This window comes from Engraulis encrasicolus, chromosome 13 (genome assembly GCF_034702125.1).
Source record: "Engraulis encrasicolus isolate BLACKSEA-1 chromosome 13, IST_EnEncr_1.0, whole genome shotgun sequence".
Lineage (NCBI taxonomy): Eukaryota > Metazoa > Chordata > Actinopteri > Clupeiformes > Engraulidae > Engraulis > Engraulis encrasicolus.
In genome coordinates this window covers 28,863,211-28,880,710 of record NC_085869.1, presented here as the reverse complement: position 1 = coordinate 28,880,710, position 17,500 = coordinate 28,863,211, and the positions used below count along the sequence as shown (strand labels likewise).

The 17,500-nt window shown below is 41.2% G+C and overlaps 1 protein-coding gene and 1 long non-coding RNA gene across 5 annotated transcripts in view; one reads left to right on the top strand and one right to left on the bottom strand.

Moving 5' to 3' along the window:
• The window catches only part of si:ch211-168k14.2 (phospholipase D1), a 67,050-nt gene that overhangs the window by 11,343 nt on the left and 38,207 nt on the right, over positions 1–17,500 (bottom strand). The window lies entirely within an intron of this gene.
• On the top strand, positions 2,981–7,867 carry LOC134460962 (uncharacterized). Of its 4 annotated transcripts, none has more exons than XR_010037196.1 (6): positions 2,981–3,280; positions 4,382–4,442; positions 4,641–4,772; positions 4,964–5,273; positions 6,042–6,118; positions 7,452–7,867. It is a non-coding gene; the product is annotated as an uncharacterized LOC134460962 (long non-coding RNA). The 4 variants fall into 4 exon arrangements; XR_010037197.1 differs by lacking the exon at positions 2,981–3,280 and having other exon boundaries at positions 3,932–4,442; positions 4,964–5,061; positions 5,212–5,273; positions 7,452–7,863; XR_010037194.1 differs by lacking the exon at positions 2,981–3,280 and having other exon boundaries at positions 3,932–4,442; positions 7,452–7,865.

Genomic DNA, 17,500 nt, shown 5'->3' with positions numbered 1-17,500 from the left:
ACTCCTGTGAAGTCTCACCTTTAGAGGATGTTAATTACAGCACTGAATAGCACTGCCCTGCCCTTCCTGAATGTGAATGGCCCGCCACCACACACACACACACACACACACACACACACACACACACACACACACACACACACACACACACACACACACACACACACACACTAAGGCTGTAACGATACACCCAACCCACGATTCGGTTTGTATCACGATATATGACCCACGGTTCGATATGCCCCACGATTTCACAAAAAAAAATTGGGGAAAAAAATGAAAAAAATAATAATAATAATAAGAAAATAAATTATAAATATACTTTGTAATTAATATCTTTTTTTGCATTTACCTGCCTGCATTAATTTTGTAGGTTTACAAGGCTGAATAATGTTGCAGATATAGGCTACCACTGTAACCTGTTCCCAGGTGTTGACATCAAAACACAACACAGAGAAATAAGGGATATTAGTTCACCAAGGAAAAAGGCTTATAAATAGGCTAAGATCATATGTTGAGAGAGAGAGAGAGAAAGAGAGAGAAGCGGGGGGGATCAGGGTGTATGGTCATTGGCAGCTGTCTTACTTCATCAAACATTAGGCCTATCCAATTAATATCCAAACATTAAAACAACACTGGCCATATATCGTCAGGAAACATGCTGTATTAAGTTAGGCTACGTAAAGAAATGCAACACTTAATTTTGATTAAGTTAGGCTAAATATTTCCGTAGCTTTTTTTGATTGTGCAGCACATGGGCGTAGATTTGGGTAGGGACGGTGTAACGCCGCATTATGTAATAACGGTGCAATATGTAATAATGTAACAAATTATTACATAATGCGGTGACAATTGCCGCATTGTGTAATAATTTACGCATTTCGTAATACATTTCTTGAACGCATTTCGTAATAACTTTTTTCTCATCTTGTAGGGTGAACATTGGTAAAGTGGGACAACTGGTAAAGTGGGACAGTTAACATTTATCATCAATATCTTCATATTGCTTTAATGTAGCCAATTAAATATTTTGGATATATTTTCTCTAGCATGTAATGTTTAAAATATAATATTAAGTGTGGTTGTGATGTCTTCCTGGGGGGCGTGATGACATGTCATTCAAAGGCTGAGCCAAAAAATCAACGATTTTGAAAATGACATAGCAATCTGAGGTCAATAATGTTAAGGGCCTAGCACTTTCAAAATTGATGTTAGGCCTCAACAACTGTTTTCATATGAAAGGTGACTTCATTAAGTATCATCTAGTTAAAAAATCATTAATTTTTTAAATAAAGTATTTTAATTAGGGGCACATTTTCCACTGTCCCACTTTACCAATGGCTATTGGTAAAGTGGGACAGGGCGCATTTTTTATGGTGAAACAGCAAATAGTGTATTATATTTCAATAAAATGTTGCTTATAATTGCTTATTATAAGAAAATTACCAATAAAATCTTGTATTAGTCTCTTTTTCAGTAGTAATATGCATGCTGTATCAGGTTTATGGGTGCGTTGCATGTAAACAGGTTTATGCAACAAATTCTTCATATAAAGGTAGCAAAATGTATGTAAACAAACAGTTTTTACATACATGTACATATAACAAACTTAAATATCCATGTAAATTGTGTAATAAATAAAATAAAATGTAAAAAGCAGCGATGTCCCACTCTACCAGTGGTCAGGAAGTTCATTCTGAACTTGGCCAGAACTGTTTAAAGCTAAATAATTTCTTCTGTGATGAAAATATTTTCAAAATTTCTGCTTAATTTTGTTAAAGACACCCTAGATTTTGAAAATAACATAAAAGTTTGACATGTGATGTAATGGCATTTGCCTACAATGGCAGAAAACCTGAAATTTCTAAAATTGTCCCACTTTACCAATGTTCACCCTAATAAATTATTACAAAATGCGAAATTTATTACGGAATGCGGCCGCAACTTTTTTTTTTTGATGGAAATGTAATAACATGGTGCATTATGTAATAATCTATATGGATATATTTTTCTACACACATAGTCTACACACACACATAGTCTCAGTGACATGGTAGTCACTGCCCTCTCTCTCTCTCTCTCATTCTTCTCAGTTCTCAAACTGCTCGAGAGTCGTGAATGATGCGGTTAAAACCGTTAAGAATCATTTCACAACTTGTGTGTGTGTGTGTGTGTGAGAGAGAGAGAGAGAGAGAGAGAGAGAGAGAGAGAGAGAGAGAGAGAGAGAGAGAGAGAGAGAGAGAGAGAGAGAGAGAGAGAGAGAGAGAGAGTGTGTGTGTGTGTGTGTGTGTGTGTGCGTGTGCGCGTGCGCGTGTGCGTGTGCGCGCGCGTGTGTGTCCGCTGACGCACGGAGACAAACCTGGCCCATATTGATCCGACGTAGATAGAGGGACTCGCCGCGTTTTACCGACATACTAAGCACCGCAGATAATGGGCCAGGTTCTAATATTGTAACACCTTTCCAGACCTAAAGGCTAAATTTCAAGAAGTGAAATGGCCTTAAACAGTGACAGTATCCACCAGATACCGTCTGAACCGTTTTATTATTTAAAATAATAATCATATTTTTTGTAGGTTTCCTCCATGTCAATGCGCTGCAGCAGCGGCATGAGGGTGTGCCACACCGTTATTATGTGGCTCTTCATTAGGTTTCAAAATAACATTGTTAACCTAATAGAATGTCTGATTGATATGAACTCTATTTGTGCATATAGCATATTTAATTTTATGTTTTCGATGTGTTTCCCTCATTGTGGAGATTCTCGGTTGGATCCAGAGTCCTGAGTTGGGTAGGCTAGGTGTAGCCAAAAGAATCCCCCTCCCCATCACAGAGCTATCGCGCACTTCCCACCACCGACCGTTTTTATTGCCCCAATCCCCCACACTTCGTTTGCACAGTAAGATTGTCATTATTAGGGTATGTCACATGACTTTTTTGGAGTTTATTAACGCTGCTGTACTGGCCTATACACTGAAAAAAGCCATATGTTGTGTATGTTAAATTAATCAAAGGGAAACATGTCACTTCTACCATGAATAATTATGTTTTGTGATTGGGCATAATGAAGTTATGTAACTTTAGCATGATGCCCAATAACCAACGACTTCCCAAATCCAGTAATGTTGTCACAACCTAATTCCTTTGGATAAGATGACCAATGGCTTTTACAACGCCAGAACAGATGGTGGCAGTAGTGTGCGGATTGTGTGTGGCAGCCGGAAACAACGAGCTTGCCGAGTTCTTTGACTGAATACATATCCGCGGACACTCTGAAGGCGGGTAAGTCAAAAAAGTAAACCACTGTAGGGCTGTTTGCATTTATCATGACTTTCCTAGAATCACATTTATATCACCCGTTTCGTTAGTGTACTTAGTTTTGGCATCAAGGCATACGTTTTATGAGCAAGAGAGTAAGCTTAGCTGGCTAATTCTCACCAATTCAAACTGGTTAGCGGCTAAGTATCGATATAGTCTCCTTGTTTTAACTATTGTTGGGAGTTTGGAAGCTGTCACCCATGTTGTACTGTATGCATGTTTGCATGTGTGACATTATTTTCGGTTACTTTGCGAGTTATAGCGAAAGAAACTACCTGGCAGCCCATAACGGGCAGCTAGCTAATTTATGCTAGGTGACAACAGCTGGTTCATTAACGTTGTATTAGTTCTATGCATTGACGTTGCGAGACCCGTGTGCGTCTGATTTCAAATGTATCCAGGACAGTCGTAGATACCATCAGTAGCTCTACACACATCAATGACACAGGGGAAGTAAAGTTACCGCTGATTTTTGGTATTGCTCCGTCTGACTGTGTGTGTACGGCCACAGTAAATGTTGATTAGCCGGTGGAACTTTTCGGTTTGAAAAAAGACGAGACGTGAGACGCGTGACAGAAGGGGCTGTGTGTGCTTGTGTGTGTGCTGGGTGCGCGTTTGAATGGGTGCGTCGTGTGTAGAACTAGATGCTGCAGTTTGCAGCTGGTTTGATTCATGTCGTGGGTCACTTACCAATGTATGTAGGCCTAATTGGCTATGACCTTTGAAATAGTTGAAAGTAAATCCCAGTAGTATCTAGTGAAACACACATGCAAACGCCCTTCTGTCCCTCATTCCCTCAAACTCGATCTTCTACATTTGTTGTGTAAAAAGGACATAGCAAGTTTTTTGTATCAATGATCACTTTAGGATATTCCAGTGCATTTACATTCAATATATACTGTACCTTGAGTGAGGTAGAAATGCATATTGTTGCAAATATAAATACTGTTAATTTGTTATTTTTTGTAATTAATCATTTACTGAATTTCTTTGTAGAATATGTTACTATTATTTGGGTTTTTGTTCTCTGCATAACTGTCTCTTTCACCTATATTAATTCCTCAGCATTCAAGATGTTTGTAGGGTCCTCACCTCAGCTACCTCTCACAAGGTGCCCCTGAAAAAGGTGATGAAAGTTCTTGTGTAGTATCTAATCTATGACTATTAGCTCGTGTGTGTGTGTGTGTGTGTGTGTGTGTGTGTGTGTGTGTGTGTGTGTGTGTGTGTGTGTGTGTGTAAAATCTGTTGTAATTATTTTACATTTTTCTCTGCATAGCTGTCTCCTTCGCCTATATTAGTTCATCTGTCTTTCTGGTCACAACAGAAATTCAAGACGTTTGGGTCCTCAGCTCAACTGACCAAGACCTTTGCTCATTGAAGGCATGAAGTAATTTGTGATGCCCCCACGATTGCAGTTTTTAAACGCAGATGGCTTGCTCTTTTTAACATGTGCGAGGTAAGTTATTTGTTGATTTTTTTGTGTGTTTATTTCCTCATTTTAGTAAGACCATCAGGCCTTTTTGTAACCTTTGTCACAAGTCTTAAGTTGCAAGTATTTTGTAGGTATGTGTTTTGTGCCCTGTTTCAAGTTAAGTGCCAAGTTCAAGAGGATCATGACAGTTGGTTTGCTGTTGAATTTCTTCTCAGAGCTGGATGGTCTTTCAACAACACTGCTCCGGGTCTTCAGCAAGAAAGGTGCTTCTCATGCAAGGAAGATACAGAGGATCCTGGTGCCCATGACTCAGGTAAAACATGCACACTGCCATGCATCACAGTAATGCTAAAATTTCAAGATCTAATGTAATGGGGAGAAGTAGGGTGTCTTGGATCATATTGCATTTCTCCCACTAATTTCAATCCTTCAGCCAGTTTTGAACTCATTGTCTTCACCTCAGTTCTAACTACAGCTGGCTTTACACACAGCAGTCCTGGGCAATGATATAACAGTCTTTTGCAGGTCAGTTGATGTGGTTGCTGCTCTGTTTTATTATTATTTTATTTTTTTATTTGATTCTCATGTCTGTCTGGCTTGCGATTCCCATGAAATGATCAGGGGAATTAAAGGTACACTGTGTACGAGTTTTAGTTGTTTATTTCCAGAATTCATGCTACCCATTCACTGATGTTACCTTTTTCATGAATACTTACCACCACCATCAAATTCTAAGTATTCATTATGACGGAAAAATTGCTATTTTCATACATGAAAAGGGGGATCTTCTCCATGGTCCGCCATTTTGAATTTCCAGAAATAGTCATTTTTAGCTGCAGAAATGACTGTATTTGGGCCATACTAGAAAATATTAGTTTATTACTTGGTAAGCTTTCATGAAAAGGTCAAATTTGGCAATAGGCAGCCCAGTTTCAATTAGCAGCGTAGTTGCAGTACCTTTTTTCACAATTTCCTGCACAGTGTACCTTTTTAAGGTCAGACGTCACATTTTGGCATCACTTCAGTACGTTTGGAACCAGGGCTGAGTGCTGAAATGGTACCGAGTACTTGGGGCTAATGGAAAAGTGTCAGAGCTGCACCATGCCATATCAAACAGTGACGTACTGTACCACTTCACTGCCAGTACCAACGATACACTACGCTACTAGATAAATGAGATGTGTCCTTTATTTAATGTGGTTGTACCTGTACTGCGTTTATTCTTCCTGTTGGTTAAAATGTTTTTCCTGCATTTTTGTTTCCTGGCATACATTGACCGGCCCTCATACGCAGACTGACAACATTGATGTGAAGAGGGAGTGCATGCTGAGGAGCTGACGGTCTACCTGAATGAAGAGCCAGACAAAGTGGTATGTTACAACTCGGCAGCTAGATCTGTCTTTTTCGTTATTAGGTGGCATAGGGAGATCGCACACATCAGTGGCCTGCGAGGCTCATTTTGTTGGGCTCTGGTGGGCTCCTCCTGTGCTACCTGACATGTCTCCTGGCATATCATCCACGTTCTGGACACTGCTGGAGGACACACCAAACCTTCTTGCATTGATGTGCCATCTTGGCCTCAGTTATGTGTTCTTTGCAAACACGAATCTGCCCAATTCCAGCTTTGCTAAAGCACCCTCACATCATCACAAACCCTTTGCCAAATTTCACGTTCAATCCAACACCAGTCATCTCTGATTTGTAGATCTCTGCAGGTCTCTATCTACCCATGAGGGTGTTGCACTTGCTGTGGCACATTGCGAAGGCCGCATTACTGAAGCAGCAGAAGTTATCTTAGAAGAAAACTTAAACTCAATATAGGTTTTAGTTCTGGAATACGATCGTGCTGTAGGGTAATAGTTTTCTCATAGTTTCACCTTAGACAACTCCCCCTCAGGAGACCAAACTTTGAGCAGACTCTTTTGCATTGGATGGGTGGGGTTTGACATATCTTTCTCTCTCATGCAATTTTTGGTTGACAATGTGCCTAAAAGGGCCAATATGTTCAAAATACTAATAATTGTGCTGGTGGGGCAGCCGTGGCCTAGTGGTTAGAGAGTTGGTTTTTCAATCTATTGGTTGCAGGTTTGAATCTCCCCTGACCTGTCACTACATCTCCATCCATGGCTAAAGTGCCTAAGGCAAGGCACCTAACCCCACATTGCGCCAGGGCCTGTAACCAATACCCTGAAAAGTAATAAATGTAAGTCGCTTTGAATACATGAAAGCGTCAGCTAAGTGTAATGTAATGTATTGTAACAATTTTGCACACTGTATACTTAGCTGTATGTGTAAAGTTTCTCACCAACACTCGTGAAAAGATCATGACCCTGTTTCTCAAAAGCACCGTTGTTAGTTAGCGACTTGGTATTTTGCCAATGGGAAATTGCATGCAAGCAAAGTTTTTACTGTAGTTACCAATGATGCTGTTGAGAAACATACTCCAGAATGGGGTCATAGCCACACCAAAAACGAAGAGAGGTAATTGAACATCAGTTTGATCTCACATTCAATTGCCTAAACAGGCAGTGTGAGGGCACACAAGTCAACATCCTCCTCATACCTTTCATAAACTATACTAAATATACTACTATACTACTTTTCCCATCTCTGGGTGTGTTAGGGTGGACAGAAATGCCCCAAACTTGCGCCCACAAATACCGCTTACGGCTTCAATCATGGGTTTTGTTTACTGTTTTCCAGGATGTTGATCTGGACGGTCCAGCTGAAACGTATTGTCTTCGTGTGCGTGTGATCGGCAGAGAGTCCTCAACGACATTGGTAACGTACCTGTGGCCATTGCAGTGTTTGTTTTGGTTTATGCTCTTAATCTCTGTTACCTTCCAGAATGGAAGTACACTTTCAAATTTCTGTTTCATTCTAACCGTCTGTTTCATCAGTTTTTGCACTGCTTTTAAATGTACACTGTGTAAGATTCTTAGTTGTTTATTTCCAGAATTCATGCTACCCATTCACTAATGTTACCTTTTTCATGAATACTTAGCACCACCATTAGGGTGCATCAGTTGCCCCCTATGAAAAGATATGGCCTTGGCCCTATAGTAAAAATGTTCTACACCCAGTAAAAACACACTGTGTAAAATATTTTGAAATTTGGATGAAGTCTACCGGGGCCACCAGCCCCATGAAAATAGAAAATAATGGTGATAGTCAAAATCTTGAATAGAAACAGGGCTGGACTGGCCATCTGGCATGGCGGGCATTTCCCGGTGAGCCCCGCACCCTCGTGGGCCCCCATTGTTTTATTTTTTACATTACTGAAAATAGGGGCCCATGAGGGTGCGGGGCCCACCGGTGAGTCAGTTCTCCGGCACTAATAATAATGAGGGGGCCCCCTTAAATCCGAAAGTGCCCGGGCCCTATTTATCGCCCAATTCAGCCCTGAATAGAAATGGACATTTTGCTGCATAAAGCTACCCAATAAAAACATATTGCCTCAGCTGTGTGATTAAAAAAAATCTATGCACAGTAAAATCACTCTGTGGAAAATGTGTTGAAATTTAGATTAATTCTACTGGGTCCACCAGGCCCATGAAAATACAAAACAATGGTGATAGTGATGGGCAACCTGGATTCCAAAGTCCAGTGCCACATATTCCAAATATAGCCAATATACCGTAATGAACCAGCTGACCCACTGCCAGTATCAAGCAAGAGATTGCGAAGTTGTATGACTTTTGTGTGCTTCACCTGTGGGCCTAGGATTGTACAGGTAGCTGTTAATACCTGGTGGAACATCTGTACTAAAGCTGTGAATGCTCCTTGGAATGACTTATGTTTTTTCAAGAAATCCCTGCAGTAGTTCAATAGAGTACATACAATACAACTGTATGTGATGTTGGAAAGAGTGACTTCCCAAAACCTGTACTTAAGTGGGCAGTCATGGGTGAGCGGTTAGGGCGTCAGACTTGCATCCCAGAGGTTGCTGGTTCGACTCCCGACCCGCCAGGTCGGTTCGACTCCCGACCCGCCAGGTTGGTGGGGGGAGTAATCAACCAGTGCTCTCCCCCATCCTCCTCCATGACTGAGGTACCCTGAGCATGGTACCGTCCCACCGCACTGCTCCCCATGGGGCGCCACTGAGGGCTGCCCCCTTGCACGGGTGAGGCATAAATGCAATTTTGTTGTGTGCAGTGTGCAGTGTTCACTTGTGTGCTGTGGAGTAATGGCACTCTTCAATACAGTTTTATTGACTGCCTTGTAGCCTAGGCATTCCAAGGAACATTCACAGCTTTAGTACAGATGTTCCTCCATGAATTGTAGGCCCACAGGTGAAACACGTAAGGGTTAACGTTCGGCGAGAAGGTCGCTACCGTGGAATAGCAGCACGACAGAGAGAATCTTTAGACCCCGACGCGGAGCGTCTCTTTGAAGTGCTGCTATTCCACAAAGCGACCGACTCGCCGAAAGTTAACCCGCTTATTATATGGATATACTTAAATGATTCACACATGGCGGGGACATTTCTTTAGGCCTATTTAATGTTAAGTCTATTATAGTTTTTAATGTTAAAAGATTGTTGCTGCGCAAAACAAAACAGTGCCGTTGTGGAACACCGCTAGGCAACAGCTAGGTAGCCAGGACAACAGGTGTTGTCTATCACAGCAGCTGATTAGAGTCTTGTTGAAAAGTCGCTTTAGCAGTGAAAAGTCTTGTTGCCATTGACAGCGGTCTGTTATAGACCAACCCGTCCGTTATCGAAAAATAACAGACGTGCGAACGTTGGGGAGCCCCGTTGAAATGAATGGAGCATTCGACCGATGACGTCACACCATATAATAAACAAATATAACAGTCATGCAGCTTTGCAATATCTTGCTTGATACTAGCACTAGTAGATACTAGTGGTCCAAGGCAGCAAGGAATTGATATTGTGTTGCAAAAGAGCAAATTTGCCTAAATATAGCAGTTTGACCATCAGTCTGTCCTGAGACTGAAGTCTGTGTAAGTGGATCGACTGAATACACAACCTGCTTAGATATTCCTTCTGTTTGTGCTCCCAATACAGGTGATTTCACTAATTACCTCATCAACCTGGCTTAAGTGGTAATTAGGCTCAGCTGGTTCATTATATTGGCTGGGGCAAATGTGTCACACGGTTTGTCCACCTCTGTTTTAAGACAATGGCAAACCTAGATTCAAAAGCTACAATCCAGTGCCACAGATTTCAAATTACCTGGTTTTACCTGTCCAATGGGGCACCTAAGTCTCCACCCCTTCCGGGCGGCTTATGGGGCTGGCAACGCAAAAACTTTTGACTGGGCTGTAATGGACTGATCAAAGCTATTTTCCGACCCACCTCGCATTTCCCCGTCGATCATACATATGCTGTGCCTCAGAATTAATAACAACCAATGGTGTGCTTGTTGACTTCACATGGCAAGCGATTTTTGAGTTGTGTGTGTGCAAAAATATACAATTATTTGGACTACACAACAGATGTCGCATGTCCGACGTGCAGCCACTTAAGCCGCAGTGCAGCGGTAGGGTTGGCTGTGCCTCGGTTCACGTCAGATATGCGAGGCGCACGTGTAGTCTCTAACATAGTTTTGCACAAAAGCTAAAATAACGTTTCTTGCGTGTCGAAAATGAGTGGTCTTACGACGCAAATCCAAACCTTTCAAATTCACTGTCATCATATGTGAAATCCGGAGCACATGCCAAACGGGATGAGGATTTAGCTTGACTCGCTCCATTAACTCTCATTCAAAATTTTGAGAGCTCCAGCCCCATGGATCGGAAGTAGAAGGGCGTGACTTAGGTGCCCCATTGCCCTAACTGGAAAGGTAAAACTAGGTATGTCATTTGGAATATGTGGCACTGGACTTCAGCTTTGGAATCCAGGTTGCCCATCACCATCACCATTATTTTGTATTTTCATGGGTCTGGTGGACCCGGTAGAATTCATCTAAATTTCAACATATTTTACACAGAGTGATTTTACTGTGCATAGAACATTTTTATCACACAGCTGAGACAATATGTTTTTATTGGGTAGCTTTATGCAGCAAAATGTCCATTTCTATTCCAAGATTCTGACTATCACCATTATTTTCTATTTTCATGGGGCTGGTGGCCCCGGTAGACTTCATCCAAATTTCAAAATATTTTACACAGTGTGTTTTTACTGGGTGTAGAACATTTTTACTATAGGGCCAAGGCAATATCTTTTCATAGGGGGCATCTGATGCACCCTAACCACCATCATATTCTTAGTATTCATTATGACTGGGAAAAATTGCATTGGGATCTTGGCCATTTTGAATGTCAAGAAATTGCCATTTTTAGCTGCAAAAATGACTGTATTTGGGCCATACTATAAAATATTTGTTTATTACTTAGCAAACTTTCATGAAAAGATCAAATTTGGCAATAGGCAGCCCAGTTTCAATGAGCAGCATAGTTGCAGTACCTTTTTTGACCGTTTCCTGCACAGTGTACCTTTTTTTTAAGAGTTTTTAGAGAAATTGAGAAATTAATCTTTCTCATTTGCAATTGAAGAGGTACCCTCATTTTGTATCTTGCTTTGATCATTACATGTGCAATGAAAAAATAAAGGCAACTAATTCTTCAACTTTATCGCGTGTAACTTTATTGTAGTTGGTCTTATAGGCTCAACTGGAACCAACTTACAACTGACGAACTTGGCTGACATGCATATTGGTAGATGCGTGTGCCTTGAGGTGTTTTCTAGCTTGATCTGAACTGATAAGGACAACAATGAATGTTTAATTAATTAAGGTATATTGATTTTATGAATGACTTTTATTATGTTTGATGTTCATGTGGCTTGACAAGTATTGTCTTAATACAGTTAATTAGATGTGTTGAACAATCCAAACAATATTTTGTTGTGGGAACATAAATATATTATGGAAAGTATTTCCATCCAATTTGATTATGCTACCATAGCAAGATGTTGCTTTGTTGAGTCTATCAATGTAAATACTGCTGTAACTACCCCATGAAGTTGGTTCATCCAGACCTAAACCAAATATGTTGGAGCAACATGTAAAAGTTATGATGGATTAACCCTTTCTATTAAGGTTGAAATAACCTTTAAAAGTTATGTTGGCTGTACCCCTTGTACTTAGGTCACAGTTACACTTACATGTTATGTTGATCCAACATATTGACCTTAATGTGACTCAACAAAAAAATTTCTTGCTAAGGTAGCATAATCAAATTGGATGGAAATACTTTCCATAATTTTTTTATGTTCCGCCAACAAATAATTTGTTTCAGTGTAGCCTAGAAACTTGACTGTGACTTTATGGCGCTTCGTTTTTGTCGAAAAAAAAAACCCGATATGCTTCCGAAGCATAACCTGACACGGTGGTTTTGAACTGCTGGAGAGAGTGAACCTCTTTCTCCAGGCCCACATAGTATCCACATTTCCATCTTTTTTTCTGAAGTTGAGGACTGCTTCGTACCTCTGTCAGTAACCGAATCCCTTCCGACGTTGTGTCTTTTGCGCATGGAGTGGACAGTGTGCCAAATTGGGGCGTAGCAATGTTTTAACTAGGCCTAACCTATATGCAGTAGCCTACACTCACGAGGGATGACTAGGATTTGAAACAAACAGGATTGATTCTTGCGGTGATTGCTGATAGCCAGCTGGTCCAGCGGTGGATTGCGTGTCGTAGCCTACACAAAACCAGGCGAGACTCGCTCTTGAAGACAACATTGCTCTGCGAGAAAGATCATCCCTGTCTTCCTGGCGATTCATCCCCTTTGTCATCGTCCCTCTTTTCCTGTTAGTAATTTGGACCTGGCATGTTTATCCCCGTAATTTGTAAAACCGGCAATCAAACGTGCGCGCAGCACTTTACAAACACGCAGGTATCCTCTCTATCAAAGGAACGCTTTCTCCGCGTGTGGTGTGCTAGATTTTCCGTATCCTCATGGATTGGCAAGACATGTTGGGAGACTTCAATTCAATTCAACTTACTCCCGATTTTGTAGAGATAGCCTATTATGCTATTCAGCAAAATGTCAGGACCACGTCAACGTTAGTTTGGCAAATAGCCTACGTTGGCATGCTGATGCAAGCTTGACGGTGGAACAAGACGCATGCAAATAATGATCGATCTACTTCCCCAAGCATAGCCTACTGAAAATGTCCAGCATGTCCAACGTGTTTTACACATTCAAATAGGCCTACTCCCACTAAAGACATCTCCCAAACTCAACGACCAGTGCTGCCAGTGCACATTTCGCCCCTAGCACCACACACGTGGACAGCTCGCAATGCAAAAATAGATAGGCTATATAGCCTAGGTAATATTTGTGCTGGCATTTTTGTTTCAGTTTTGTAACGAGGATTATAGCAGCTGAAGACTTGATTTCTTCTAGCCTACGGGAATATTTTTTTAGTTTGGTATAATTACGGACAATGCAAATAGCTGTTTTTTGTGACATGCGGACATTTTTGGAGGGAATATAATCGAAAGTCCCGACGCCTGGTTTATTGTTTTGTGACGTGCATGTGGATGAGCTTTATTGAAGTTTCATGTAATAGGCCTACTGAACTGAAATTGAAAATAGGCTAAATTTTTCTCGGGTGCTATGAGTTATTGTTTTGCACCGAGTAGGAAACGTTTGACGCCATGCCACTCACAGTGAGTGACCATATTATTTCTCATCAGTGTCGGCAAAGGGTAGGGCCTTCAACCATAGCCTATTGTATAGTTTGGTCTTTTTGTAGCCTGTAAGCCAATCCCCTCGTGAAACTAACGCGCTTCACATAAGAGTAGTGCCGCAGTTTCAGCACCATGGACAGAGGGTGCAAGTCCATTTAGGCGGCAGGCATGTCGTTACTCCACGGCAAATGCCGTTTTTGGGAAAAATATTAAAGTAGTCGCTATTTCGAAGTAGCCTATGTAATGGTCTACTTTGAGACTGTTTTAGATTTGCCTATGAAATGCATCTCTCATGTGAAAGCAAAGGAGAGATAGGCCTATCGCCCCCCTGTTTATAATCGCAAATTAAGCATGGCCACAGACAGCGCGGAGACCCAGAACAGTTTCATATTCTAGATAAACCGATAGACCCGCTGATCTGTCTTTCTTAATACACAATGCACAAACACAGTAATAGACCATTTTCAATAGCCCACATACAATATAACTGTCCACTTTTCCCAGCCTTACTACAACCAAAATGGTTGGTAAGCCTACATCCACAAGCGAGAGCTGAGCCAGAACTTTAGTTGGACTCCCTCTATCTACGTCATGAGGCTCTGCCAGCGAGGAGCCCAATACTTCAGAAGTAGCTGTAAAATGATACATTTTCATAAAAAAAAATATTGCATCAAAGAGACATCTTTTTGTCGAAACAGAAGAAGCTTTTTTACAAACAGGGAGCTCTGTTAAGACCATGTGCAGTGCAGCCAAAAAGGGGTCGTCTTGTTTTCTTGGGCAATAGGGAATAATAATGATATGCCTAATAATAATAATAATAATAATAATAATAATAATAATAATAATATTGCCAAAATAATGTTCTGACTTTTGATACGCCCTGAAGAAGGCCATAAGGGCCGAAACGCGTAGGCATTGTAGCCAAATAAAAAAGTAAAAAAATTGCAACCTTGAGTGCCTCAGCATCCGTCTTCCTGGACCAATGTTCTGACTTTTATCTAAATTATTTGGTGATATCCCTCACAACAGTGCAACAGCACATAGGCCTAATGGCGAGAGTTTTTCCCTCAGCACGTAGGCCTAATGAAAGCTAATCGGACGTCTAATGACAGGTGGTGCTGACGGACAGCGCATGAGGGAAAGAAGTTGCAAACTTGATCGTGTTCGGTTTCGTCAGTCCAACGGAAAACTTCTGGCTATAGAAAATGAATCTGTATTGCAACAAATCTAGTTAGGCCTAGGTCTATATAGGCTATCCAAGATATTTAATTTAGACAGAATCCTTTCAAGCCGTGCAGCATCAACGTGGTCATAGCCTACTGTCTGCACTTGTTCCGTTGCCTGCTTCATAGCAGAGAAGGAATAGCTTGCTGTTGTTGAGGATTTGTAACGTGGATTATCGAAACTGAAGACTTGATGGACTGGACAGCTCCCCACGAGTCACTTATAATGGTTGGTCTTTTCCTGGGATTTGATTCATGTCGTTTGGGGGAAAATATTAAAATAGCCTTTGTAATGGTAAGAATATTTCCAAAGAGCCAAGATGGGGCTTAAGAATATGGGCCAGGTTTGTCTCCGTGCGTACACACACACACACACACACACACACACACACACACACACACTCTCTCTCTCTCTCTCTCTCTCTCTCTCTCTCTCTCTCTCTCTCTCTCTCTCTCTCTCTCTCTCTCTCTCTCTCTCTCTCTCGCGCGCGCCACAGACCCACGCAAGTGCAAGACAGGTTTTCACCACCTCGTGAAGTGTTTAGACCTGGCCTATTTAATGTCGCTGTAAATTGCTGTAATGTAGCCTAGCAGAAAGTGCGAGACATTCGCCCTACTCGTTGCACGCAACAAGTTGTGAAATGATTTCTTAACGGTTTTAACCGCATCCTTCGCGACTCTCGAGCAGTTTGAGAACTGAGAAGAATGAGAGAGAGAGAGAGAGAGGGCAGTGACTACCATGTCACTGAGACTATGTGTGTATTGAATCCAAGTGCAGAAAAAAGCATATCCATATAGATTATTACATAATGCACCATGTTATTACATTTCCATCAAAAAAAAAAGTTGCGGCCGCATTCCGTAATAAATTTCGCATTTTGTAATAATTTATTACAAGATGAGAAAAAAGTTATTACGAAATGCGTTCAAGAAATGTATTACGAAATGCGTAAATTATTACACAATGCGGCAATTGTCACCGCATTATGTAATAATTTGTTACATTATTACATATTGCACCGTTATTACATAATGCGGCGTTACAGACGGTCGTGACATGTCACAACCAATATTCAAGGGCTATAAAATAGTCCCGACCAATTTTTGACATATTAATTAAAAAAAAAAGAAATAACTGAACGAAAATCTACATTGATTAGTTTAATATTTCAATATACTATGCAGTCGTAGGATTCATTTAAAAAACATTTTAAATTGGCTAGTTGAGCTATGATTAACCATGCCGCTATTGGCTGCAACAAGCGGCCAGGCGGAAGCAGTGGTCCACGCTGCTGGTGCTGAAAAGTGAACGCATCTGTCTGGTATTGGAATTAAACTCAAACGGCATGAATGTTTCCTTCTGAATTTGACATTTATGAGCCTCAGAGATACCAAAAAGAAAAGGACGACTGGCATAAGAAGTTATGCTACCTCAACAGTTAACATACGGCCCCATAAGATTTCATCTATGCATGTGTTGCATCGTTCGGTGTTTAGGTAAGATTATCCTCCTACCCTCACTTTTGAGTGCAAGTTTTAACGGTCTCGTTGTAGCCATCGATTAAGCCCTGGCAGATGCAAATAAACATGGGAATGAATGAATGAGAGAGACTGGATGCTGGAGATGCTGCCGTTTGAATTAGTTGCTGTAGCCTGTTGGCTATCCACACACCTCACATAATGCATGCCATAATTGCAAAACATTCCGACTGTCAAACTAGGCCTACTCGATAGCTCAATGCGATTTATGCTTGCTCATTTCGGTTGCCGCGTGCCGCGTGTGCCGCATGTTGTAAAAAGTTTGGCAAAAGGAATTAATTTCAAGTTGTGATTCCTCTGACATTCTGAGAAAAAAAGTCAGGTTTTAGATATTGTCATGCAAAAAAGGGTCGTTTATTCTCCCAGTACAAAGGGGCTCGGTCTTAATGGAGCTTGTTGACTGCTTTTACAGAAAGTAGCCCAAGAGTAGCCTGGCCTACGTTTTTAAAGGAGCCGCTACCCTTTTAAAGTCAGATACAGATATTCTCTCTCTCTGTCTCTCTCTCTCTCTCTCTCTCTCTCTCTTTCTCTCTCTCACCCCATTGTTATGTTGTCCAGAACCATTAGAAATGCTTAGTCGTTTAAGCAATTTTGTTTAAATAAATGTTAAATAGAATTATCTCTGTTGAACATGTAGGCCTACCACTTACTGTATAGCACTGTTCATTTTGGGAAAAGGATATGAGCCCTGGTCTAATGTGCCACCTGGTTTAAGAAACAGTCTTCCTTACTTATAGGCCCTAGTCATTATTTCGGTAGGGCGCATAGGCCTATATTGAATGAGCCTAGATTAATTCTATAATACCAGTCAGATTAATCTAGATAAAGAATCTATGTAATTTTTTTATTTTTTTAATTTTTTGGTTGAAGTTGTCCCTACCAAAGCTCAAGCCAAACCTACGCCCTTGGTGCAGCAGCGGGTGCCCGTATAGCCTACAATCAAACCTCGAAATGAACCTCAGTTAGTGCTCACTGCTACGTAATGCGCACGTTTTTCGTTTTGTTTTGTGGTTTGACATTTTATCAAGAGCAAAAATGAATGCAGAGGCTGAAATGGAGCATGCTTTCTGCTTATGCAGGCGGTAATTTTACAATATAGCCTAACATTAATGTGGGAAGAAATAATGCTGCCTAATATCCTGCCTCAACGTTCGTCCGACTTCGGGCACCTCCCTACAAGCGATTCCAGGCTGGTTTATTAGGCAGGCGGAGCATCTCGTGCGCTCTCTCTCTCTCTCGCTCTCTCTCTCTCTCTCTCTCTCTCTCTCCTCTCCAACGTCAAACTCCACTCGCAATACATCGCGCATGCATGAATAAAACAAAAATC